Source organism: Callospermophilus lateralis, unplaced genomic scaffold (assembly GCF_048772815.1).
Source record: "Callospermophilus lateralis isolate mCalLat2 unplaced genomic scaffold, mCalLat2.hap1 Scaffold_44, whole genome shotgun sequence".
Taxonomy (NCBI): Eukaryota; Metazoa; Chordata; class Mammalia; order Rodentia; family Sciuridae; genus Callospermophilus; species Callospermophilus lateralis.
In genome coordinates, this window is record NW_027514389.1 from 2,727,649 (window position 1) to 2,754,134 (window position 26,486).

A 26,486-nucleotide genomic window follows, 5' to 3' on the forward strand; every position below is an offset into this window, starting at 1 on the left:
AAGTTAGTCCATAGAGATTCAGAATATCAAATTATCTAAAATTTAATTATAAATTTGCATTTAAAATTTTCTGATTTTTTTTTTATTTTCATTTAACTTTCTGAAACGTTTGGATCTCAGTCAGTTTCTTAAAGTGCACTGCTGTTTTGCTGAAGCCAAGAATTTCTAAATCATATTCTTTGGAAAAAAAATATAATATTTTTTATTTAAACACCTTTAAAATTGCTTTCTACAGGAGAGATCCCTATAAATACTAGATAAAATAATTGTCTTTCTTTTTACTGTATACATGTAGATATATTTAAATGACATATGAAAATATTTTATTATTAAAAAAAGAATTTGATATATTAAAAAGAATCAAAATGAAGAGTAAAAGTTAACCCGATTTATTCACATTGCTATACAATCTTCTGATTATGTGCTTTAATAAATTCTACAAATTCTACTAAACACAGAAGAGAGGAGTCGGAGGCCAAGTTGACTTAGTATAAGTGTCCTTATGTACAGTACAGTTTCTAAGATAGGAAATTGGTCTTCTCTATAAATTGAGTAATATAAGACAAATCTCTACTAGTTCAGCGGATGCCAAAAAGATAAATAAATGTATGAGAAATAACATTGCATATTGAGAATTGAGAATATAAAAATGAAAATACAAAAATGAGAATATAAAAATGAAAATATAAAGAGGGCTCTTTCAAATGTGCTGCTCAGAAAAAGAAGTATTGTAAAGGGGAATTCCACTGTAAGCATCTGGCTGATTTTTAACATCTTTAGGAAATGCATTTTTCTTACTTTATTTGCTATTGGAATATCCTAATACCAAGATTAAACTGACCAACTTTAAAGGTACAATGACTCAAACCTTTTAATCATTCTCAGTTTTCCATGACCTGTGAATGAATAGAATTCTATCATGCTTCTCATTTCGTTATATGCTTTTTCAAATTAATGTTATAATCATGCTATATCTGTAAACCAGGTGGCCACAATTATTTCCTAAGTCTGTTTCATTTGGCAGATATTTACTGATATCGTATGTTCAATATGAGTAGGAAAAAGAGAAGAACTTTCTATGTAAAACCATAAAGTCCAAAAACTTTCTTAGAAAAACTTGCTTGGATTTGAATAATAAGCAGCAATTAGTTAAATGAGCAAACTTCAGAGAGAAAAATATTCTAGAAGGAACAAAGTTCTCAACCTTCATAATATTTGAAAAAGATATTCTTTTATTTCTTTAATTTGCATGATTTTCTATTCTATTTTCTTAAATACAAGTAAATTAGATTTAGTACTTTTTTAGACAGCATACATTATGAAGTCATCATTTAGATTTTTAAAAGAAATTAAACATTCTGAGAATTATTTTCAATTTATCTAGGTCACAGAAAATATATTTCATTGGGAACAGTAAAGTCAAAAAGCAATGTAACCAAATTGGGTTTACACTAGCTGTTTATGTCACATCAATTTATTTATTATATGTTCACAAATACACAGTCATTTTGAATATCCTCCACTACTTTATTAGGATACAGGTTTCTTAAATAAAGGAACTTCTACTATTTTATGGTATTAATTCATCAATTAATTTACTTTACTTTATTCTACATGTTTGTGGGTTTGTTTTATATTTTTGATTTCTTTAGGTTTAAATTTTATTAGCAGGTTATTTTCCATATATTGTAGGCATTAATGGAGTCATATCTTTTTGTTTTACTTTTACAATTCACTTGTTTTAACTTTAGGTGCATTTTTTCTCCCTAATTTTTAGGGAAAACTTTATCTGACAAAAAATACCTCTTTTGTTCACTTTTGTGTACATCAGAAGAGTGATAAGTTTAGTTTTTCATAACTCCTTAAAATAGGCCTTCCCAAGAACAAACTCTTTGAGAATTGTGTATGCTACTTAGTGTTTATAGAGGCATTTATTAGTTCTTTGTTATTCCTCCATATTTCATATAAAGAGGGTTCAGAACTTTATTCCATCTAGAATATTTTTCTCTCTTAAGTTTGCTCATTTAAGTAATTGCTGCTCATTATTCAAACTCAAGCAAGTTTTTCGAAGAAAGTTTTTGGACTTTATGGTTTTACATAGAAAGTTCTTCTCTTTTTCCTACTCATATTGAACATATGATATCAGTAAATATTTGCCAAATGAAACCGTACCACAAATTAATAATCTAATAAATAAATATTAAAATAAAATTATATGTTGGAAAAAAATATTAAACAAGAATGCTATACCTGAAAAAATTTCTCACTGGAAAACAATTAAAGATTATATTGGCCATTGGCTTGTCATGTGTAGCTTTTATAATCTTGGAGTATGATCCTTTTTTTTCTATTTTTTTTTTTTAGTGCTTTAATCATGAATGGATGCTGTTTTGTCAAATGCTTTTTCTCAATCTATTGAGATAATCATATGATTATTGTCTTTCAGTCTCTTGATGAATTACATTTGGTGAATTACATTTATTGATTTTCTTATGTTTATTCAACCTTGGATCCCTGAGATAAAACCCACTTGGTCATAGTGCACTATGTTTTTAATGTGAATTTGTATGCAATTTGCTAATATTTTATTGAGAATTCTTGTATCTAGGTTTTTCAAGGATATTGGCCTAAAGATTTCTTTACATGATGTGTCTATCTGATTTTAGTACTAGGGTATTATTGACTTCATAGTATGAGTTTGTAAAGGTTTCCCCTTTTCTATTTTGTGGTATAATTTGAGGAGGATTGATATTAGTTCTTCCTTAAAGGTTTGGTAGAACTTGGCTACGAATCCATCTGGTCCTGTGTTTTTCTTTGTTGGTAGACTCTTGATGACTTCTTTAATCTCTTTTCTTGAAATAGAGTTATTTAAATTTTCTATTACTTCCTGGTTCAATTCAGGTAGGTCATATTCTCTAGGAATTTATAGATGTCTTCCGTATTTTCTAGCTTATTATAGACTTTCAAAGAAGCTTCTGATTATCCTCTGTATTTCAGTAGTGTCTGTGGTGTTATCTCTATTTTCACATGGATTTTTAACTTGCATTTTTTCTCCGTTTATCTTGGTTAGCTTTGTTAAGGAAAAAAAACATGCATTGGAAAAGATTGCATCTTCAACAAATGGTGCTGGGAAAACTGGAAATCCTCATGCAACAAAATGAAATTAAACCCCTATCTCTCACCATGCACAAAACTCCACTCAAAGTGGATTATGGACCTAGGAAATAAACCAGAGAATCTGCCTCTAATAGAAGAAAAAGTAGGCCCTAATCTTCATCATGTGGGATTAGGTCCCAACTTCCTTAATAAGACTCCTAAAGCACAAGAATTAAAATCAAGAATCAATAAATTGGATGGAATCAAACTAAAAAGTTTTTTTTTCAGCAAAAGAAACCATTTGTGAGGTGAGGAGAGAGCCTACAATCTGGGAGCAAATTTTTACCCCTCACACATCAGATGGACCACTAATTTCTAAGGTATATAAAGAACTCATAAAGCTAAGCACCAGAAAAACAAATAACCCAATCAATAAATGGAAGGACCTGAACAGACACTTCTCAGAAGAGGATATACAGTCAGTCAACAAATATATTGAAAAATGCTCATCATTTCTAGCAATTAGAGAAATGCGAATCAAAACTACTCTAAGATACCATCTCACTCCAGTCAGAATGGCAGCTTTTATGAGGACAAACAATAATAAGCGTTAGCAAGGATGTGGGGGAAAAGGCACACTTATACATTGCTGGTGGAACTGCAAATTGGTGCAGATAATATGGAAAACAGTATGGATATTCCTTGGAAACCTGGGAATGAAACCACCATTTGACCAAGCTATTCCTCTCCTCCCTCGGTCTATACCCAAAGAACTTAAAAACAGCATACTACAGAGACATAGCCACATCAATATTTATAGCAACACAATTCACAATAGCTAAACTATGGAGCCAACCTAGATGTCCTTCAGTGGATGAATGGTTAAAAAAAATGTGGCATATATAAACAATGGAATTTTACTCAGCAATAAAAGAGAATAAAATCTTGGTATTTGCATTTAAATGGATGGCTTTGGAGAAGATAAGGCTAAGTGAAGTTAGCCAATCCCCAAAAAACAAATGCTGAATGTTTTCTCTGATATAAGGAGGCTGACTCATAGTAGGTTAGGGAGGGGGGAGTATGGGAGGAATAAATGAATTCTAGATAGGGCAGAGGAGTGGGAGGGAAATGGAGGGGCAGGGGATTAGTAAGGATGGTGGAAAGTGATAGACATCATTATCCAAAGTACATGTATGAAGACAAGAATTGGAGTCAACATACTTTATATACAACCAGAGATGTGAAAACTTGAGCTATATATGTGTAATAAGAATTGTAATACATCCCACTGTAATTATTTATTTAAATCAATTAAAAATACTTTTTCAAAGAATCAACTTTTTGATTCATCATTTTCTTTAATTGATTTTTATATCAATATTATTGATTTCAGCTTTGACTTTAATTATTTGCTGACTTTTTCTAATTTGTGTGTGGATTTTTCCTACTTTTAACAGGGTCTGGAAATGTAATGTTAGATTATTTATTTCATATCTTTTCATTCCATTAATGTATCAGCTCAAGGCTATGAACATTCTCTTAGAATTACCTTTATGGTGTCTCAGAGCTTTTGATATATTTTTATCATTATTCTCATTTACCTGTAAGTATTTTTATTTCATCTATGATTTCTTCTGTTATCTATTCATCATTATACAGTGAATTGTTTAGTCTTCAGATGTTAGAGTAATTTTAATTTTAATCTTATTATTGATTTTCTAGTTTCATTCCATTATTATCTAATATAATGCAGGTCATTATCTCTCTTTTTTCACATTTGCTAAGGGTTGCTTTGCATTCTAAACTATGGTAGATTTTGAAAAATGTTTCATGTGTAGCTCAGAAGAAAGTGTATTCAGTCACTGATGGATAAAATATTCTATATATGCAATAAGTCTAAATAATTAATTGGATTTTTTAGTTCTGTAGCTTCTTTATTGGTTGATCTGTCTAGAGATGAGACAGGCGTGTTAAAGCCATCCAACCCAGTATTATTGTTTTATAGTCTATTTGATTCTTGTTTCATGTATGTAGAGTCTCCATTGTTTAGGGCATAGATATTTATGAATCTCATTTATTGTCACCCTTAAGCAATATCAAATGGCCTTTTAAAAAATATTTTTTTATTATAGATGGTAACAATACCTTTATTTTATTTACTTAATTTTATGCAGTGCTGAGGATTGAAATCAGTGCCTCACACAGGCTACACAAGCACTCTACCACTGAAATACAACCCTAGCCCAGAAATGGCTTTTCTTAAAATATCTTTTGATTAAGTTTGGCTTAAAGTTCACTTTTTTACATATGAAAATAGAAATTTCTGCTTATTTTTGAGTTTCATGTGAATAATATGTTTTTCCCCCACTCTTTTACCTTTAGTCTGGGGATGTATTTGCCTATGAGTTGAGTTTCTTGGAGACAGAATATTGTTGGGTCTTATTTTTTAATCTAATCTGTCAGCCTATGTCTTTTAATAGATGGGTTGAGTTTATAACATTCAGTGTTATTATTGAAAGGTGATTTTAATTTCATGTCATTTTGATTTATTTCTAATTTTTAAGTTGAATTAGATTCTCCTTTGTGTATAGTATTCTTCTAGTTTTGTTTTGCCCTTTGCTGGTTTTCATCTTCTAAGGTCTTCTACAATTTCTTTCTTAGTATTCTGAAGTTTTCATTGTAGCGGTGTTTTGCCTCTTTTGTTAGATTGATTACCAAATTATCTTATTTTTAAGGCTACTGCGAAGGGGATAGTTTTCCTGGTTTCTCTTTCAACTGATTTTTCATTGGTATGTAGGAATACAATTGATTTACGGGTGTTAAGTTTATATCTGCTACTTTGCTTAATTCATTTTGAGTTCTAGAATCTTTATGATGGATTTTTCCATATATTCTAAATATAGAATCATGTCATCTGGCAAATAAGCATAGTCTGAGCTCTTCTTTTGCTATTCTTATCCCTTTAATTTCTTTCTTTTACTGATTGCTCTGGCTAGGTTTGCTAGGACTATGTTGAATAGGAGTGGTGAAAGAATGCTCTTTATTTTTAAGCACAGTCGGTGATTTTACTGATGCTTGATCATATTTATTTGATTTTCTTATTCTCAAATGTACAATCAATGACTTTGTATACTTCATGTAAAATCTATAATTTTTGTTGATATATAGAAGAAAGGTCACCTTTTCTCTTACAAGATATGCATGGATTTCATGAATTTATTTCTGATAATCAGACACTAAAATACTACAAGTAAATCTTCAGTTTTGTCATGTTATTCCAATTGCTCTGATTCAGGGATTACTAGAGAAATACAATATATAAAAGAAAAATGATGAATGCTATGCATTTCTGAGGAAAGATTTCTTGATCATTCTACAGGACAAATCACATGAAATTGAGAACCACTCTCTTCTTTTCTGTCTTTTACTTTATTTTTCTGGTATTTGTAATGATTTTGTTTCTATGGTAGGAGAGTATGTGTTGTCATGTTGATTAATGATAGCCAATTGAGAAATATTAGAGTCAGAATATTTATGTTTACCCTATATTCATTTGTTCAAAACCAGTCACCAATATGATGATTTGGAAAGATGGGAGGAGAGTAGAACATGATGAAGAGAACATTTTCACTCCCTCAATCCTGTAAAAACAAAAGGAAAAAAGGACATTTATAAACCAAAAAGAAAGTCAGTATCACATACCAAATCTGATAACAGCTTTTGAATTTCCAAACTTGAAAACATTAAGAAATAAATTTCTATTGCTTCTAAGTTTGAATTACTTTTTCTACCTACTCAGGTCCCTTAAAACAGAAGGAATATGAAATATGAATAATGATATTGTTTAAATGATAAAATATCACAAAAGTGACTTTGTTTCCCATTCTTCAATTTTGAAATAAGATGTAAACTGCTCTTATCATTGTGATGGAGACTAAATCATCAGTACACTCCAATATTCTTGATCCAAACTTTTTATTGCCTTGTGTATGTTATCTTGAGATGATACATTTGAGATTTACTCTTAATCAGCATAGAAAATTCCTATCTTTCTATTTTTGAGAACCATGTAAGGTAATAAATACCACAGCAAGTACAGTAAATAATAAGGCAATTCACAGAATTATATTATTTTTATAAGCCCACATATGGTGCACATTTGAAAAAAAAGTGTGTTCATAAAAGAATTTAGCAAAATATATATAATATGTTCCTCAAATATTTATGAGAACTATATTAATATATTAAGTTTACTAATAAACCATATAGGAAATGAAAATGAATACAAAATGTAAGATTTATATTTGTCCCATATTAGGAAAATATAAAAACATAATTAACATCCAAATTTTAAATTTTTTTGGAGAAATAGAGAATTAAATAATTTTTTTCTTTTAACGTGCCAGAATCCTAAAATCTTAGATGATATTTTAAGAATAAACATTATGAAATGTTAAGTAACTATAGCATTAAAATGTTCACTCTTTCACACTCTACAAATCATTTTTGAAAAGAAAAGTAGCATTGCATAAATGACAATGCATTTAAAAAATTATAAGCATACCAAAGTAATTGATTGGTTTCACATGAATGCACATTTCACCCACCTAGCAAGAAGCAGTTTATGCTATGTCAATTTTGCTTGTGGATTTTATCAATAAGACGATTGAACAAACTGAACTATATCTCCCCAAATCCCAAACATCATTGGGAAATTCATGAACAATATAGCTCATATAATACATTAATTAACAGATAGAAAATATATATTCCCATGCAAACACTCAAATATAAACACACACACACACACACACACACACTCTTTTACTATCATCAATAAAACGTTTACAGTAGATTTCTTTCCCCACCTGTTGCTCCAGATTGATCCATTCAGCCAGAAATGCTGGTCTATGCCTTTAATCCCAGGAGCTCAAGGGACTAAGGCAAGAGAGTCATAAATTCAAAGCTAGCCTTAGCAAGTTAGTAAACCCTGTCTCAAAAAAAAAAAAAAAAAAAAGAAAGAAAGAAAGAAAAGAAAAGAAAAGGTATGTATTTATCCCAGCTAATCTCCAAACATCTACCCATTCACATACTCCTTTGTGACAGAGATCTCAATATTTTTCTGGGTTTTTTGAAGTGATAGGAAAAGAACACATTTCTAACATTTAAAATAACTAAGTGAGCAGATGATAATACAATTATTTACAAATTAGAGGGAAATATTTTTTTTCTTTTATTTTCCACTATGACTGCAAATGTCACTGATGTAAAATATAAAGAATACACTAATATTGAACCAAACATGCATCCCAGGGATGAATCCTACTTGATCATTGTGTACAATTTTTTTGATATGCTTTTGTATTTGATTTGCCAGGATTTTATTGAGGATTTTTGCATCTATGTTCATTAGAGATATTGGTCTGTAGTTTTCTTTCGTTGAAGTGTCTTTGTCTGGTTTTGGGATCAGCGTGATGTTGGCCTCATAGAATGAATTTGGAAGAGCTCCTTCTTTTTCTATTTCTTGAAATAGCTTGAAAAGTGTTGGCATTAATTCTTCTTTGAAGGTTTTGTAAAACTCCGCTGTATACCCATCCACTCCAGGGCTTTTCTTGGTTGGTAGTCTTTTTTTTTTTTTTATTGTTGGTTGTTCAAAACATTACATAGTTCTTGATATATCATATTTCACACTTTGATTCAAGTGCGTTATGAACTCCCATTTTTGGCTTCTTCTATTTCTTCCTTTGTTATTGGTCTGTTTAGATTGTGTGTGTCTTCCTGACTCAATCTGGGCAGATCATATGACTTAAGAAATTTATCGATATCTTCACTGTCTTCTATTTTATTAGAATATAGGGTTTCAAAATACTTTCTAATTATCTTCTGTATTTCTGTAGTGTCTATTGTGATATTGCCTTTTTCATCCCATATGTTAGTAATTTGAGTTTTCTCTCTTCTCTTCGTTAGCTTGGCTAAGGGTCTGTCGATCTTATTTATTCTTTCAAAGAACCACTTTTAGTTTTATCAATTTTTCAATGGTTTTTTTTGTTTCAATTTTGTTGATTTCTGCTCTGATTTTAATTATTTCTTGTCTTCTGCTATGTTTGCTGTTGTTTTGCTCTTCCTTTTCTAGGGTTTTGAGATGTAGTGTGAGTTCGTTTATTTGTTGGTTTTTTCTTTTTTTTGAGGAATAAACTCCAGGAAATGAATTTCCCTCTTAAAACTGCTTTCATTGTGTCCCATAGATTCCAGTATGTTGTGTCTGTATTGTCGTTTAACTCTAAGAATTTTTTGATTTCCTCCTTTATGTCTCTGTAACCCATTGATCATTCAGTAACATATTGTTTATTTTCCATGTGATGCAGGATTTTTCCTTCCTTCTTTTATCATTGATTTCCAGTTTCATTCCATTATGATCAGATATGGTGCATGGTATTATCTCCACACCTTTATATTTACTAAGAGTTGCCCTATGGCATAATATATGATCTATCGTTGAGTAAGATCCATGTGCTGCTGAGAAGAATATATATGATATATTCTATATATGTCAGTTAAGTCTAGGTTATTGATTGTGTCATTGAGTTCTATAGTTTCTTTATTTAGCTTTTGTCTGGAGGATCTGTCTAATGGTGAGAGTGGTGTGTTGAAGTCACCCATAATCATTGTGTTGTGGTCAATTTGACTGTTGAACTTGAGGAGAGTTTGTTTTATGAACGTTGCTGCACCATTATTTGGTGCATATAAATTGATAATTGTTATGTCTTGTTGGTGGATAGTTCCTTTTAACAGGATATAGTGTCCTTCTTTATCCCTTTTGATTAACTTAGGTTTGAAGTTGATTTTATTCGATATGAGTATGGCCACTCCTGCTTTCTTCCGAGGGCCATGTGAGTGATATGATTTTTCCCAACCTTTCACCTTCAGCCTGTGTATGTCATTTCCTATCATATGAGTCTCCTGAAGGCAGCATATTGTTGGGTTTGTTTTTTTGATCCAGTTTACCAGCCTGTGTCTCTTGATTGGTGAGTTTAGACCATTAACATTTAAGGTTACAATTGAAATATGATTTGTACTTCCCGTCATGTTTATTTATTTATTTATTTATTTTAGTTTGTCTAGTTTTTACTTTTGGTTGTTTTCCTCCCCCTTTACTGAGATACCTCCTGCTGTTGGTTTTGGGCACTATTTTTCCATTCCTCTTCTTGTAGAATTTTGCCCAAAATGCTTTGCAGTGCTGGTTTTCTGGCAGTGAATTCTTTTAGCTTTTGTTTATCGTGAAAGATTTTAATTTCATTGTCAAATCTGAAGCTTAATTTTGCTGGATACAGTATTCTTGTTTGGAAACCATTATTTTTCAGCATTTGAAATACATTGTTCCATGATCTTCTCGCTTTCAAAGTCTGTGATGAAAAATCAGCCGTTAACCTAATTGGTTTACCCCTGAATGTAATCTGCCTCCTTTCCCTCATAGCTTTTAATATTCACCCTTCTTGGTCTATTCCCTGAGGACCTTAAAAGAACATACTATAGGGATACTGCCACATCAATGATCATAGCAGCACAATTCACAATAGCTAGACTTTGGAATCAACCTAGATGCCCTTCAATAGATGAATGGATTAAAAAACTGTGGCATCTATACATAATGGAGTACTACATAGCACTAAAAAATGACAAAATCATGGATTTTGCAGGGAAATGGATGGCATTAGAGCAGATAATGCTAAGTGAAGCTAGCCAATCCTTAAAAAGCAAATGCCAAATGTCTTCTTTGATATAAAGAGAGCAACTAAGATCAGAACAGGGAAGAAGAGCATGAGGAAAAGATTAACATTTAACAGAGACGAGTGGGGTGGGAGAGAGGGAGAGAGAATGGAAACTGTATGGAAATGGAAGGAGACCCTCATTGTTACACAAAGTTACATATAAGAGTTTGTGAGGGGAAAGGGAAAAAAAACAAGGGAGAGAATTAAACAACAGCAGATGGGGTAGAGAGGGAAGATGAGTGGGAAGGGGAGGGGGAATTGTAGGGGATTGGAAAGGTAGCAGAATACAACAGTCATTAATATGGTATTATGTAAAAATGTGAATGTGTAACCGATGTGATTCTGCAGCTTGTATTTGGGGTAAAAATGGGAGTTCATAACCCACTTGAATCAAATGTATGGAAGATGATATGTCATGAGCTTTGTAATGTTTTGAACAACCAATAAAAAAAGAATACACTAATAGAAAAATAAGAAAAAAATGAGAATTATAGAGAATCATGAAGTTTTTAAATTATTTTCAAGAGACATATTATCCTTTTGAATTTTTATCAAGGTACATATAAATTTGTACACTCAATTTCAGTATTAGACTCAAACTATGAGTAAGCCATTCAAAGAGCAGCATGAGTCCAAGAATCACTGCTTGATACCACTACTTAGAATAGTTTTGCTCAGATGTGGGTTTATATAGCAATGCATTGTTGTTGTTGTTGTTAAGTATTAATGTTCAGGTTCCATGAGCTGTGAAACTGAAGATTGCATGTTTAATGTCAGATAAATCTAGGCAGAAGACCACAAATAAATGTATGATGAAAACAACTACGAACCAACCAAATCTCAAAGTTTTCCATAGAACATTTCACCCCCAAACTTGAGAATACACATTCAAGTGTAAGGTCATATACAATTCAGTAAATTGTTAAAAAATAAAAAAAATACTCAAATTATTTTCTTTCACTTCAACTGACTAAAATTTAAAATATCAATAATTGGAAAATGTTTGGGAAACATACACAAATGCATAATATTAAATAGGCTTCTAAATAATCCAGGAATCAAAGAAGGAATAATAGATTAGAAAATACATTTAGATTAGTGAAAATGATAACAGGCACAAAATTTCAGGGTTCACCTAAAGAAATACTGAGATGAAAACAGCTATTCAATCTGTAAAAACAATAAGACAAGCAAGAAATTTTACTTCACAATTTTAAAATTTATTATTAAACTATAGTAACTACACAGTGAGATTCACTGGCATGATGACAGAAAAAGAGACGGATGTACTAAAATTAAAGATCCAGAAAGAAAGCCATACATTTCTGGTCAAGTGACTTTTGACAAGGGTGTCAAAATACCTCAGTGAGTTAAGGAATAGGCTTTCCACAAGTTGTACTGAGAAAAATGCTTATTCACTGCCAAAGAAAGAAAGCTGTTCCTTACCATACAATATGTGAGAGAATTACCTCAGAATTAATAAAACACCTACAAGTATATGTGACATTGCAATACTAGAAAAAAAATGAGTATTAATCTTTGTAACCTTGGATTTGGTCACAGCAAAATTACAAAAAGGAAAAAAAAAGAAAATATAACTTTAAGTAATTAAAAATTGTATGTTTTAAAGAACTCCATCAAGAAAGTAAATATTTTTCAAGCCTATATATAACAATACATGTGTATATATATCCAAAAACATGGCTATTAAAAAAAGATGAGGGCTGGGGATGTGGCTCAAGTGGTAGCGTGCTCGCCTGGCATGCATGTAGCACCACATACAAACAAAGACAAACAAAGATGTTGTGTCCGTGAAAAACTAAAAAATTAAATATTAAAAAATTCTCTCTCTCTCTCTCTCTCTCTCTCTCTCTCTCTCTCTCTCTCTCTTTCTCAAAAAAAAGGTGAGAAATTGCTGGTGAGTATGGGAAGAAATTGGAACCATCACACACTGCTGTTGATTATGTACAATGAAGCATTGAGGTTGCAAAACTTTTTTTAGTTTCTCAAATGTTAATTAACAAAAATAGAAACAACCTAAAAAATCTTTCAAGGACTAGATGGATAAAAGCAAATTTGGCATATTCACATACAGCAATATCAGTCATAAAAAAGGGAAATCTGATACATGCTACTATATAGCTGATCATTGCAAATATTATTCTATGTGAAAAAGCCATCACAGTGGGCCTAATGTTGAATAATTTTGTATACATCGAATATCCAGAGTAAGCAAAAGTGAAAGTACAGCATTTGTTGTCAAATCTTAAAGGAATGTCAGAAATTGGGGATTGGAAAGAGGGGTAATAGGTAAGGATTTTTGAACACAGAAATAAGTATTGAATTATATACTTGAAAAGGGTCAAAGTTACACTACCTGAATTATAACACAATTTAAAATGAGAAAAGTACATTAAAAAGAATGTAAGAATCATGGGAATTCAAAATTTCAAAAACTTCAATTTTAACATCAATGAGAGAAAATTATTTAAGATGAAGAACTAATTGTGATAAACAGACCTTATTAAGATAACCATCAAAAAAGCTATGAAAATGCATATTAAGGGAATTACAGAAGTTTTAATAAGGGTGCTAATTAGATAGTATAAAATATTTAAAGATAAAATATAATACCAGGGATTTGCTTTAAAATATTCCAATAGGAAAAAAAATAAGAAACATAATATAAAACCAGAATAATTGCTAAATCTAGATATTATATTTACAGTGATCATATCTCCATCATCTCTACTCTTGTTCTTGAAGTTGTTATGTTTCTAAGAATTTTTGAAAATGAAAATACATTAAAATCTTGATTTTTGTTATATACAATTCTTAAGATATTTTAAACATGTTTGGCATCTGCTCTTATCTCATATTAGGATTGATACCCAAGAAATACTAAATAAAGTGCAATAATAGCTCTGACCTTGATTTGCTCACTCACAAAACATATACACAGTGACTCTTGGAGGTACATAACTTTTAGAACAGAAATCCAGTCTTATGTCACTACTCCTAGTAGCTTATTCTAAGCCAAATCGCACTTGTTTTGTACTGGACTAATATGTCAGAGTGGATGTAGTATTGTTTCATAAGGATTTCAATTTTAAATACGTGTCAATTTTAGAGACCCTTCACTTTGTTTCTATCCCCCAGTTTTTACATATGTACCTTTGGCACTGACCGAAATATTCTGAAAATACAAACACTGTTTGAGGACTAAAGACAGTTATTGTTGCCTTAACAGCATTAGTTTTCCAAATTTTAGCGAGACCTCCAAAGAATGCCTAAAGTTTTGGCATTAGCTCTACTTCAAGATTATCAAGAACATCTTAGACTTTCAATATATACTAGGAAATACCTTGAATTAAAATAAGCTAGTTTTGATTTTCTTAAATGCTGAAATACTGATTGCTTTGAAAATGTCTTTATTACAAAAGTAGATGCTCAAATGGTAGCAAGGAATTGCATGCACAATATTCTCTTCAGGAGGGTCAAGCACTCAAAGAAATGATTACTTGTCTCAGTGTTGCAAAAAGCCCAACACCCTTTCCTATTTTTCACTTTTCTGTGCAACTACAGAGTAGTCTTTTGTTTTTACTTTTTCTTCAAAATACAACAAATAAACATTTTCCATATCATCATAAAACCTTCATTCTTACAATAGAAATGGAGCAGAGACATTCTCATCTACTCTGTCAACTTTTTAAATTTCCTTTCTCTAGATTCTTGTCAATGTAAAACATTTGTTCTTCACTACTTTATAAGATACTATTATAAATCTTAACAGTTTACTTGCATAAAATTTTGCATAATTTTAATATGGCCTCAGGAAAAAAAAACTGAAAAAAATTAATCTGGGTAGAAAAAAAATAAAAATGACAGTTTCTACACGTTTTTATTAGTGCTTCACAATTGTAAACAATATTAGGGTCCACTGTGATACATTCATACATGCCCATAAAATAATTTGGTATATTTCATGCTCCATTACCTCCCCTTTCCCTCTCCCCATACATCCCCTCTAATTCATATCCTCTATTTCTCTCTTTTGGTAGTCTCACATCTATTATTATTAAATCCTCTTCTCCACTTCTCTCTACACACCATGTATAAGAGAAAACATGGGACCCTTGATTTTCTGAGTCTGCCTTCTTTCATTCAACATGATGTTCTCCATTTCCATCCATTTTCTTGCCAACAATATAATTTAATTCTTGAATAAAACTACAGTGTGTGTGTGTGTGTGTGTGTGTGTGTGTGTGTGTGTGTGTGAAGATTGATTTTCTTTATCCATTCATGTGTTGATGGGTACCCGGGCTGATTCCATATCTTGGCTATTGTGAATCGTCTTGCTATGAACATGGCTATGAATGTGTCACTGTAGTTAGGCTGACTTTAATTCTTTTGACTAAAACTCAAGGAGTGGTATAACTGGGTCATGTGGTGTTTTAATCCCTAATATTTTGAGGAACCTCCATAATGATCTCTATAATAATATTACTCTGCAATCCTACCAACAGAAAGAGTGTTTCTTTCTTCCATATCCACACCAGCATTATTATGGTTTGTGCTCTTGATGATTGTCATTCTAGCTAAATTGAGATGAAATCTCAATGAACTTTTGATTTTCATTTTCCTGTTTAAGATGTTGAATTTTTTAAAAAATTTGTTGGACAAAGAATGCCAGTTTTAACATTTTGGAAAAGTTAAAAACTCAATATCAGGAATATTTCAAATATATAAAGTTATTAATCAACTGAACTCAGCATTTAGCATTGAATTATATCATATTATATCATTGATAATACTAAGGAAATTATTAATAGTGAGATCTTATCATTTTTACTATGAGTAAATGTGAGTCAATGAAATCTTTTATCTCTGTTATATGCAAACAGAGTATAATGCCCAGTGTATGAAAAATTGTACATAACATTAATTTTGAAAAAATTTCTGAGAGTATTTTTCTTTCTTATGAGAAAAAAAATGATTCACAAATTAAATGATCTCTATGGTCTGAATTAGAAGTAGGAAAGCATTCATTTAAGGTAGCCTATATCTCAATTTGAAATATAGTTAGGGTACTTAAGAATAATGACTCAGAGACATTCTATGCAACAAAATAATTTATTAGGGTTTGGGGCTGGGGTTCAGCGGTAGCACACTTACCTAGCATGTGTGAGGCACTGGGTTTGATTCTCAGCTCCACATATAAATAAAAGAAAAAAATAAATAAATTTCTTCTCAACAACTAAAAAACAAAAATTAAAATTAAAAAAAATCCATTAAAACAATGCAACTGCTTAGAGGAGAATATTTCAATCTAACATAAATGTCAGATTTCTGCAGAAGTACTATGGAGGTTCTTCTGTGGCCAGAATAAATTTAAAAATTTCAACAAATTTTTGGACAGCCCTCCCTTGAAGTCATGCTTCTCCTTCCTTTTTCCAGTCAAGTTAGGTTCTGTAACTGTGTACTGCACCCCTCCACAGTTGTTTTGTCCAGTAGAATATGTTAGGATAGATGTTAGATTATTTCCATTATTAGTCTTAAGAGCCTGAGAGGTTTCATCTCCCATATCTTGAAAGAGTTGCCATCAGAAAATTCCTGTGTAACAGGAAGAAGCAACTGCTAGAAAGAACTTGTGGAGAAATGTTGGGCATACATGAAGAGAGCTGGCCAGGCTTTTGGTCCAGCCATATGAGGGAAGGCATCCTCTATACAATCCCTGCCACCTATAGAACATCACATAGTCCACTGTCAAAATCACATAGCATAGAAAAATTAGCTAGTAGAACTGTGTATATCACATGATAAAATAATAAATTGATGGTTTAACATCCTAGGTTTTGGGGTCATTTGTTATACAGGGGATACAATACCAGAGTAGTAACCAGGCACATTCAGAATTGAAGCTCAATCACCCTGATTCTGTGATTCTCAACCACTGCAGGACTGGAGTACCATCAGCCTCATGTTCACAACTTCCCAACTAGAAAGCAGAAAAGACACAGGGCAAGACGGACATTTCTTTGTCCTTAATGTTATAACACAAAGTTTGAAATTGTGGTTTAGTTCCCCTATGTGCAATCATGAAAAAATATTTATACATTTGTGAAGTTAGGTTTTTTTGAAAAAAATCTTACTGAAACTTGGGACTTGAACTAAAAGGTCAAGCCTTAGATTTCAATTTACCTCTAAATTCAGAAAAAAAAAGACTCATTTACTTAATTAATTTACTTAATTACAGGCATGTATGTTTAGATTTCAAAAGATTTAAGACCACAGATCATAAAGATATTACAAGTTTTTAAAATTGATAACATAGTCTTATTTTCCACATGGACATATATTTATTTCTGGGCTAAAGGCTTATCATAAAGTTCTTTTCCATTAAATTTCCAATGTTCCTTTCTGAAAATGGGAGGGATAGCAGTTGCATCTTTCTTGGTTATAAACCTTCATATCCATTGTTTTGTGGGCCTCTAGCCAAGAATACAGGCCCCTTATGTCTATGTATGAGCCAAACATGTCATTGTTACAGGTGAGACCTTGACATGAAGAAACCTTAGGTACTATTTGCCTGTACATAAATAAGAACAGAATACTTTAGAAATATTTTAACATTCTTAAACTCTATTAAAAAGAAAGTCAAAGACAATTAGAAGTTTTTAGTAGCCTATATTTGAGTACAAAACAAAAAGCTACTTCTTCAGATTCCTTTCAACTTTATCATTTGTGTATTTCACATGAAATGAATTAAGATCAGAATTAAAATTTTATTGTGTAAATTATCATAATTTTCTCATTATGGAAATAATAAAATTGATACAATGTCTTTACATAGAACTATTACATTCAACAAAACCTTGAAAATATATTTTCTAGTGTAAATTCTCTTGATGTAATTCCTTTCAGCTGTGGTCTTTATTAAAAGTGATTTGGTTTGGCCTTCCAGACCTTAGGTTTTACAGAAAAGACTTGTGTTTGCAAAAGGAAATAAAAGGTTGAAATTAGTAATGAACAGAAAAAGACAGTCTTAAACATATTGGTGGTGTCCTCTTTTATTTTACATAAACTCCAAATCAATTAATATATTGAAAAACATACATTTTCCTCCAGGGAACATGACAATACCATGTCTCATTAAAGGTTAATTTAGTCTGAAAGAGATAGGAGAAAATAAAATTCAGTTTTTTTATGAAAAATATTCATCAGCAGAACACACATTTAGAACTAATTACTATTATTGGTTGTACATACTTATTTAAATACTTTTATAAATATTATTCTTACATTCAGCTTACAGCAGTGGCATAAAAATTTATCTTACAGAAGATATTTTGAAACTTTTCATTTGATCATGATCACTTTTATCATGAGTTTGCAAATTTGTATATACTTACTTAGTGATATATTGATTTCAAAAGTAATTTTTACTTCCATGAATTTTCAATTAATTTATTTGATTTCTAATGCACCCAACACAATATTCTGCCACTGCTTAATCAAAGCAATTAAACTAATATTTCTAAGTCATTTCTCCCTGACCTAGAAAATTTACTCAGCAATGTTAAACTATAATGAAAATAAGTAATATTGAAAATTGCTTTATTTTAAAGTCCATTAGCATTCCAAAAGCTTATCTCTATATATAACTAATGCTTTTATGATAGTAAATAAAGCTAATGTTTTTAAAATAATTTTATGTTTGATCAATATGAGAATATACACATAATTTTCATTTTTAAGAAAACTAGACAGTCATATGGAAAAATAAACTCAGTTCTTCACTGTTTTCAGATCTTGGACTACTTACATCTCTACTTAAACTAAAAATAGGCTTACTTTTGAACTAACAGCCTGAATATTAAAGACAGAATAACAATAATTTCAACTTCATAAATCTATAAAATAGGTACATCTATATGAAATTTCATACATTTATAATTTATACCTATGAAATGATTGTACTTAGATACTATAGTTATATTTTGTTATCAATTGGATGGGGGCCCTTCCATTAGTATATAGAATTCTGTTTGACCACACCTAGACTGTATTTTCATTTCTAATGTCTCTTTAACTTTTTGTAGCAACAGAATTGCCTACTGCTCTGTGGTGGGTTGGGATACGATTACTGTAAACTTTCAGTTGTACATCTTTATTTGTAACTTTTAAATGTGCTGATTTACTGATCTCTGAAATCAGACTCCCTCTTTTCCTTTCTGCTTATACAATGCTATTCACTTTCAATGGTCCAGTTTAAAGTAATTTAAATATTTTAGAAAATTATAGAAAAGCTAATAATTTCACTTATTTCATATTCAGTTTTCAGAATAAACTGTGTTCACTGTGATTCATATTTTTATGTTTCCATTTAGTTTTTTTTTTCTTTTTACTGGAATTGAAACCAGAGCCGTGGGCATGCCAGGTAAGAACTAGACAACTGAGACATATCTGTAGTCCACTGATTTTTATATGGAAATTTTTATTTTAACTCCATATATTTCTTTGAATGTTGAGTGCTTTATCTTTGCTCTTAAAAGTGTTTTGTGTGTTTGTAAGTTCTCTAGGTAAACACAATATCATCTTAGAATGAACTAAAGGAAACCATAGCAAAACAAAATGATAATATGACACAAAAAGTAAAACAAAACCAAAAAAATGACTATATAAGACATTCTTTAATTTTTAAAATTATTATTCAATATTTATTTCATGAATATGTACATAGAAAATGTTCAGCATATGACTTTTAATTAAGTTAATGAGGGAATAACTAAATTCATGTCCCATAACATTTTAGTTGATTGATTAAGCTTTATGTTTCTGGGTAGGAGGAGTGTCTGAGTCTAAAAGAGGAAAATTCCAGAATTTAAGAAAAATATGCTGGACACAGTGGTACTGCCTTGTTATTCCATGTATTTTGGATACTGAAATAGGGTTGCCAGTTCCAAACCAACCTGAGCAACTCAGTAAGATCAGGTCTTAAAACTAAAAAGAAAGAAAGAAATGGTTTTGGGGGATTTGGGATACTGAAAAAATAGTGAACTAATTAAGATAAAGTATTTATTTTAGGTTATTCTAGCATATTTAGTTTCAATATGATATTTGTTCATCCATTCCTTTGGGGGTTGTGGAAAGACTGACAGTGATGATAATAGTACATTCCAGAGGAATTTGCTCATCTCATAGCAACAGGGACTCAAAGCAGGGAAGGGCTATGGTCCACAGTCCAAGAACCAAGTCTTCAACACATGGTCTTTGGGAAACATTTAGAATCCAAATTGCATTTTGGACTATAAGGTGATTTGAAGATGGAAGCCATTCGTTGAACATAATGCAATTCATTTTTTAAATATTCCAATTTGTATTCATTAGATTTTGAGTGTGGGGCCATATATAGTCTGTGATTTTTTATATGTTTGTGTGTGTATGTATGAGACTTGATTTGTTTGAAACAGGCACTGCTTTATAAGTATGTGTATAATTGTCATTACTTTTTCTTCCATACAACTAAAGTCTTAAAACAATAGTGGGTTGTCAGTAGCTGCCCTGGATGCAGACCCAATTGTCCTGAAGCAAGAGATTCTGAATACTTCTTGCATTCTGCAGTGACTTGGCTGTTACCTCTGCTGAGATAATGGGGCATGGCTCCAGGAGTAACTCGACCTGCTGGGGTTGAGTTATACTCACCTGTTCCTTTGTAATACTACCCCTTTGGCCTTTTGGGGATAGAATGTTTTATGGAAACTCCCCTTGTATGTCTCCTATAAAATAATAAAGAATTCCAGTGTCTCTCTCTTTTTATCCACAGACCCCTAAGGTCAGAGAGCCATTTTGTATTTTGAAAAGGTACTTCTTGTGATTGCATGCTTTCTTCGCCATTTTCTTAAATTATTGGGATAATCAGGTTAGTGAACCCAGCATAGGTCACCAGTGAGGATAGAGGGCAATAGTAGATTGAAGGAAATTGAAATTCTCCTCGCAAATGCAAAATTGTCTTAAGATTGTCAGTCTGGTTTGATGACTCCATACCATTTTTGTCACCCAAGTTTTAATATTTTTCCCACTTTTTCTAAGAATGACTATTGAAATCCTAATAGCATATTTTAGGAAGAGAATGGGAAATATATGAAAATCTAAAATTTTTCTAAATAATAAAATAGTATTTGTTATTAAAGGTCAATATAATTTTTTTTAATTTAATTGTATATATTAATCAAGTTACAACTTGCACCAATCAAATCCATTCTCCCTTTATCCATCCTAATCTTCTTTTCAACCTCTAATAATCTCTAGTCTATATTCATTTCTAATTTTCTTTTATATTTTTTTAAACATCCACCTAAGAAACAGAACATATGGTACTTTTTTGTCTGTTATATTTCACTTAACATAATGTCCTTTACTTCCAACCATTTAGCTCCATATGATTGCATTCTACTTTATGGATGAATAATATACATGAAACATTTTCTTTATCAATTCACCCATTGATGGATCACTAGTTTGATTCCATATCCAAGCTATTGGAAATAATGCTATAATAAACATGGGAATACAGGTTTCCTTTTGGTATGATGATTTCATTATCTTTGGGTACATATAAATACCCTAAAGTCAGATAGCTAGAAAAGATCAATATAAATCTTAATAGTATTCCTATATGAAATATAGTAAAGCCCTTACAACAGTGCTAGGCAAATAATTATTGCTTTATGAGAAATTGTTAACTGAATAAAATAAATTAGGAATTTATCCAAGAAACAGTTTCTCCAGGTGTCCAAAAGCATCATGAATGCAAAGATTATCTTTCATCTACATTTTCAAACTGATTTTGTCATGACTAATTAAATGAATAATGAAGGTCATGCAGACACTGTGTAGACTTAACATTCAGCAACAGGATTTCAATAAAAATGTAAAAGTAAGTTTAAGGAAACAATCTCAAGAACAGAGCATTGACGGGTTTAAATAACCTCTCATTCAAAGGTGTTGACACTTGTACTTACAGCAGAAAAAACACTTAAAAGAAATTTCTTTAAAACTATAAATACCACCAAACCTAGACCTTGTAACAAGTTCACTGCTATAGGCATTTTCTGAAAACACACAAAAAAGTTTTGTGTGTGCAATATTTCATTATTAACTTCTTAAACACATGGAAAAAAAAGAAAGCAGAAAAAGGCAGATGACATAAGAATTATTTGAAATGATTTACTTGCACTTTTAATTTCTTTACGAAAAATTATAATTTACACTGATTCAAAACCATATTTATCATGATATTCATAAAGATGTTAATTTTTCTAAATGAAAACACTACATGCTTCTCCTCAACACGTTGCCACTTATCATTAGTTTTTGTTTATGGTCTGTTAGTCAGTTTCAGTCCGTGTGACAGTGCTCATATCCAAGCCAATTTCAATTAATATCTTAGTAAGATTTTTGAGACTTGGTGTCAACTGATTTATTAAAGTCAACTTATATTACATCAAAGAAATTAATGCTAGTCACTAATTATATAAAAATAAGTAATCTATTTTTCTGACATAACTTATTCCCTATCCTTCTTTCTACACTGAATTATATTACATAGTGCACTATTTCTGTCTTTTTCCTTTTATAAGTTTTTCAACTTCCTAAAGGTGGCTGTGTGAAATATTTTTGGTTGATTATTAACAAAATCATTGGCCTTTCTTCTTCCTTAACAAAATCAAATTTTATTTAGATACATAGCTTCCATTGAATACAGGACACATGAAATTTAGTCTTAAATTAAGGGTAAAATTACAAGTATTCTAGTTCATTCATGAAAGTCCAATTACTCTTGGTAATGAGTAAGATCATGCAAAGATATATTTGCACATAAGCAGAAACATATTAAGAAAATTATTGAGATTGATTTTCCTCTTTCATTAAAATATATCCCTCTTCTGAACAGATACTTTAAGTTTATATATAATGCCTGGTATTCCAGTAGTTCTCTTGAGACCATGAGGTAAGTTATCTAGAAGGAATACACCAACAAGTGAAACTTGAAGAATAGGGAAAGAACTTGGAACTTTGAAAACAAGATTAAGCCCAGTATTAATTCATATGGAAATTTCCAGACTAAAAAATCATTTTTTTGTTGTTGTTGTTTTGTTTTGTTGTTGGTTTAAGCTTGAATCTGAGATGCTTGAAACATTCCCCCAAAGTATTGTTTTACAATAATCCTTTACCCACCAAGACATAATTGTACAGTATAAACATTATTAGTTTTTAGAAAAAAATAAAAGAAGCAAGTGATTTATAGCTAATTATCAGTATTTTAAATGTTCATAGCAATTTAAATCTACCAGATCAAAAATGATGTAGCTAATTTGCGATACACTCATCTAATAAAAGATGATACATTTTATTTCAACACAAACAAAAATAGTTCTAGTTTTGTGCATGTCTAAACTTACATTGTTCAATAGGGTTGTCATTAGCTATATGTAATTATATGCATTTATCTTTCAAAGTTATTGAAGTAAAATTAGTGTAGTTGATCAGTATCTTTAAACATGTTTCAAGTGTTCAATAGTCAAATGTAGCTTATGTCATTCGTGTTACTTAACATTTTCATCACCATATTTTTATAAAATAGTTATATATTGTTTGTTTTTACCATGTTATATATTTTCATTCATCAATCTTCACAGAATTCCAAATAAAAATAATAATTTCATTCATATTTAGAAGCTTATAAAATTAAAAAGATGAACTTAAAAGTATGTAAACTTTGTCAGTTTTATGTTTGACATAGAAATTTTTCTCAAACTCATTTATTATGTATTTGTAGAGTTTTGTTTCTTCCAAGGGATTGTTCTCCTCAAGTGATGAAGAAATTGTTTTCCATATTGCCAAACTTTACAGTAATTCAAATCCAAAGAGAATAACTTCTTGCACCTGCTAAGTTATATATCTGTGAAATGTAAGTTTATTTGGCTGTACAATTTTCTGATTGTGAGAAAACCACAAATCCCTTCTGAAATTGATTTATATCCATAAAGAAGTATTTCAGGAATTTCTAAAATTACAAGAAATATGTTTTTTCCCCAATCTCCTATGATTGTGACACCAACTTTTGCTTTGAAGCTAATTTTAAGATCTGTTTAGAGAGCAGCACATGAATGCAAAATAAATATAGAAAGAGGCCAAATATGGTAGAAGTATGAGGAATATTATCATTTGTTTGTCACCACTTAAGATAATAATGTATGCTGATTAAGAGCTCAGCATATTCTGTCACTCCTTCACTCCCACTGTTAACACTGCTTAGGTAAACTAGAGCAACATATGATTTAAGCTACTTTGGAATATCATTGAAAATGTACAAAAGAGAGAAGTGATCTAAGAAAGATGTTTATTTTTCAGCTACATAATATTTGATAACTGCGAAGTACATATGGAAAAATTCTTTCAAAATACCAGAATTTTCTTTTTCTCTTATCCATTTACATGTAGCTGTGTTCTTCATAGTGAAAACCAGACTCAATTGGGATGCTACCGCAGAAGGATAATGAGTTCAAAGACAGCCTTAGCAAAAGTGAGGCTCTAAGCAACTCAGTGAGACCCTGCCTCTAAATAAAATACAAAAAAGGGTTGGGAATGTGGCTCAGTGATGGAGTGCCCCTGAGTTCAATCCCTGGTACTCGCTCCCTTCCCCATCTCACCTCCTGGAAAAAACTACACTCAACAAAGTCTGGATTTTAATCTGCTTAAAGAATTGTAAAGAGCAAATTCATGGTGAATAATTTGCTCTTATAAAGTGACACAGAAATTGAGCACATTACTAATAATTATAGTCCAGTATTGGGGTGCATATTTATCTACATTGCTATAGTCTCTTATTAAATAATCCCCTATTAAATAGCCCCTTTATTGTTCTATAATAATTCTTTTTATCTAGTGACAATTTTTGACTTAAAGACTATTGTGTTTGATGCAAGTGTAATCATTGTTACTGTTTCTGTTTATCATTTGCATGGAATGTCTTTTCTTATTTCTTCACTTTAGGCTTATTTGTATCCTTAAAAATAAATCAATCGATTATATGCAACATATACTTTACTAACTTTTAAATCGGTCTCTCAGTCTTTTTGATTCTATCCATTATTACTTAAGTAATTATTTATAGGTAAGACCTACTATTGCTATTTGCTTCCTTATATATTTTAGTCTCATTTGTGGTTTCTTTGTTCCCTTTTCTTCCTTTTTTGTCTTCCTTTGACATTCAATGAATTTTTTTACAATGATATGGTTTGACTGCTTTCTCTTTACCCTTAGCATATCTACTGATCATTTTTCTTTGCCATTAACATTATTCTCCAACAAAACATTCAAAACTTTGTTTCAACATCACTTCAATAACATAGAAAACACTTTATAGTTTTACTTCTCTTTTTGTTTTTTATATCATAATTTATGTATTTTAATATCATTTTCATTAACAAATTATTAGAATTATTTATTTATTTATTTGCCTGTTTGTTTATTTATTTATTGCACTGGGAATTGAACCCAGGGCACATAACCACTGAGCCATATCCCCAGCACTTTTTGAGTATTTTATTTAGAGATGGTCTGAGTTCCTTAGGGCATCACTAAATTGCTGAGGCTGGGTTTGAACTCATGATCCTCTTGCCTCAGCCTCCTGATTTGCTGAGATTACAGGCATATCCTACCATTGCTTGGCTTATATCAGTTACTTTATTTTATTTTTTTTTTAAAGAACAGAGATTTATTTATTAGAGTTCTGGAGGGCAGGAAGTCCAATTTTGAGGAGTCCATACTTGACAAAGGCTTTCTTTCTTTTTTTTTTTAATTAATTTTTATTGTAGGTTGTTCAAAACATTACATAGTTCTTGATATATCATATTTCACACTTTGATTCAAGTGGGATATGAACTCCCATTTTTACCCCATATGCAGATTGCAGAATCACTTCAGTTGCACAACCATTGATTTACATATTGCCATTCTGGAGTCTGTTGTATTCTGCTGCCTTTCCCATCCTCCACTATCCCCCCTCCCCCCTCCCCTCCCCTCTTCTCTCTCTACCCCCTCTACTGTAATTCATTTCTCCCCCTTATATTTTCCCTCCTTTCCCCTCACTTCCACTTGTATGTAATTTTGTATACCCCTGAGGGTCTCCTTCCATTTACATGCAATTTCCCTTCTCTCTCCCTTTCCCTCCCACCTCTCATCCCTGTTTAATGTTAATCTTCTTCTCATGCTCTTCTTCCCTACTCTGTTCTTAGTTACTCTCCTTATATCAAAGAAGACATTTGGCATTTGTTTTTAAGGGATTGGCTAGCTTCACTTAGCATAATCTGCTCTAATGCCATCCATTTCCCTCCAAATTCTATGATTTTGTCATTTCTTAATGCAGAGTGATACTCCATTGTGTATAAATGCCACATTTTTTTTTATCCATTCGTCTATTGAAGGGCATCTAGGTTGGTTCCACAGTCTTGCTATTGTGAATTGTGCTGCTATGAACATGGATGTAGCAGTGTCCCTATAGTGTCCTCTTTTTAGGTCTTTAGGGAATAGACCGAGTAGTGGAATAGCTGGATC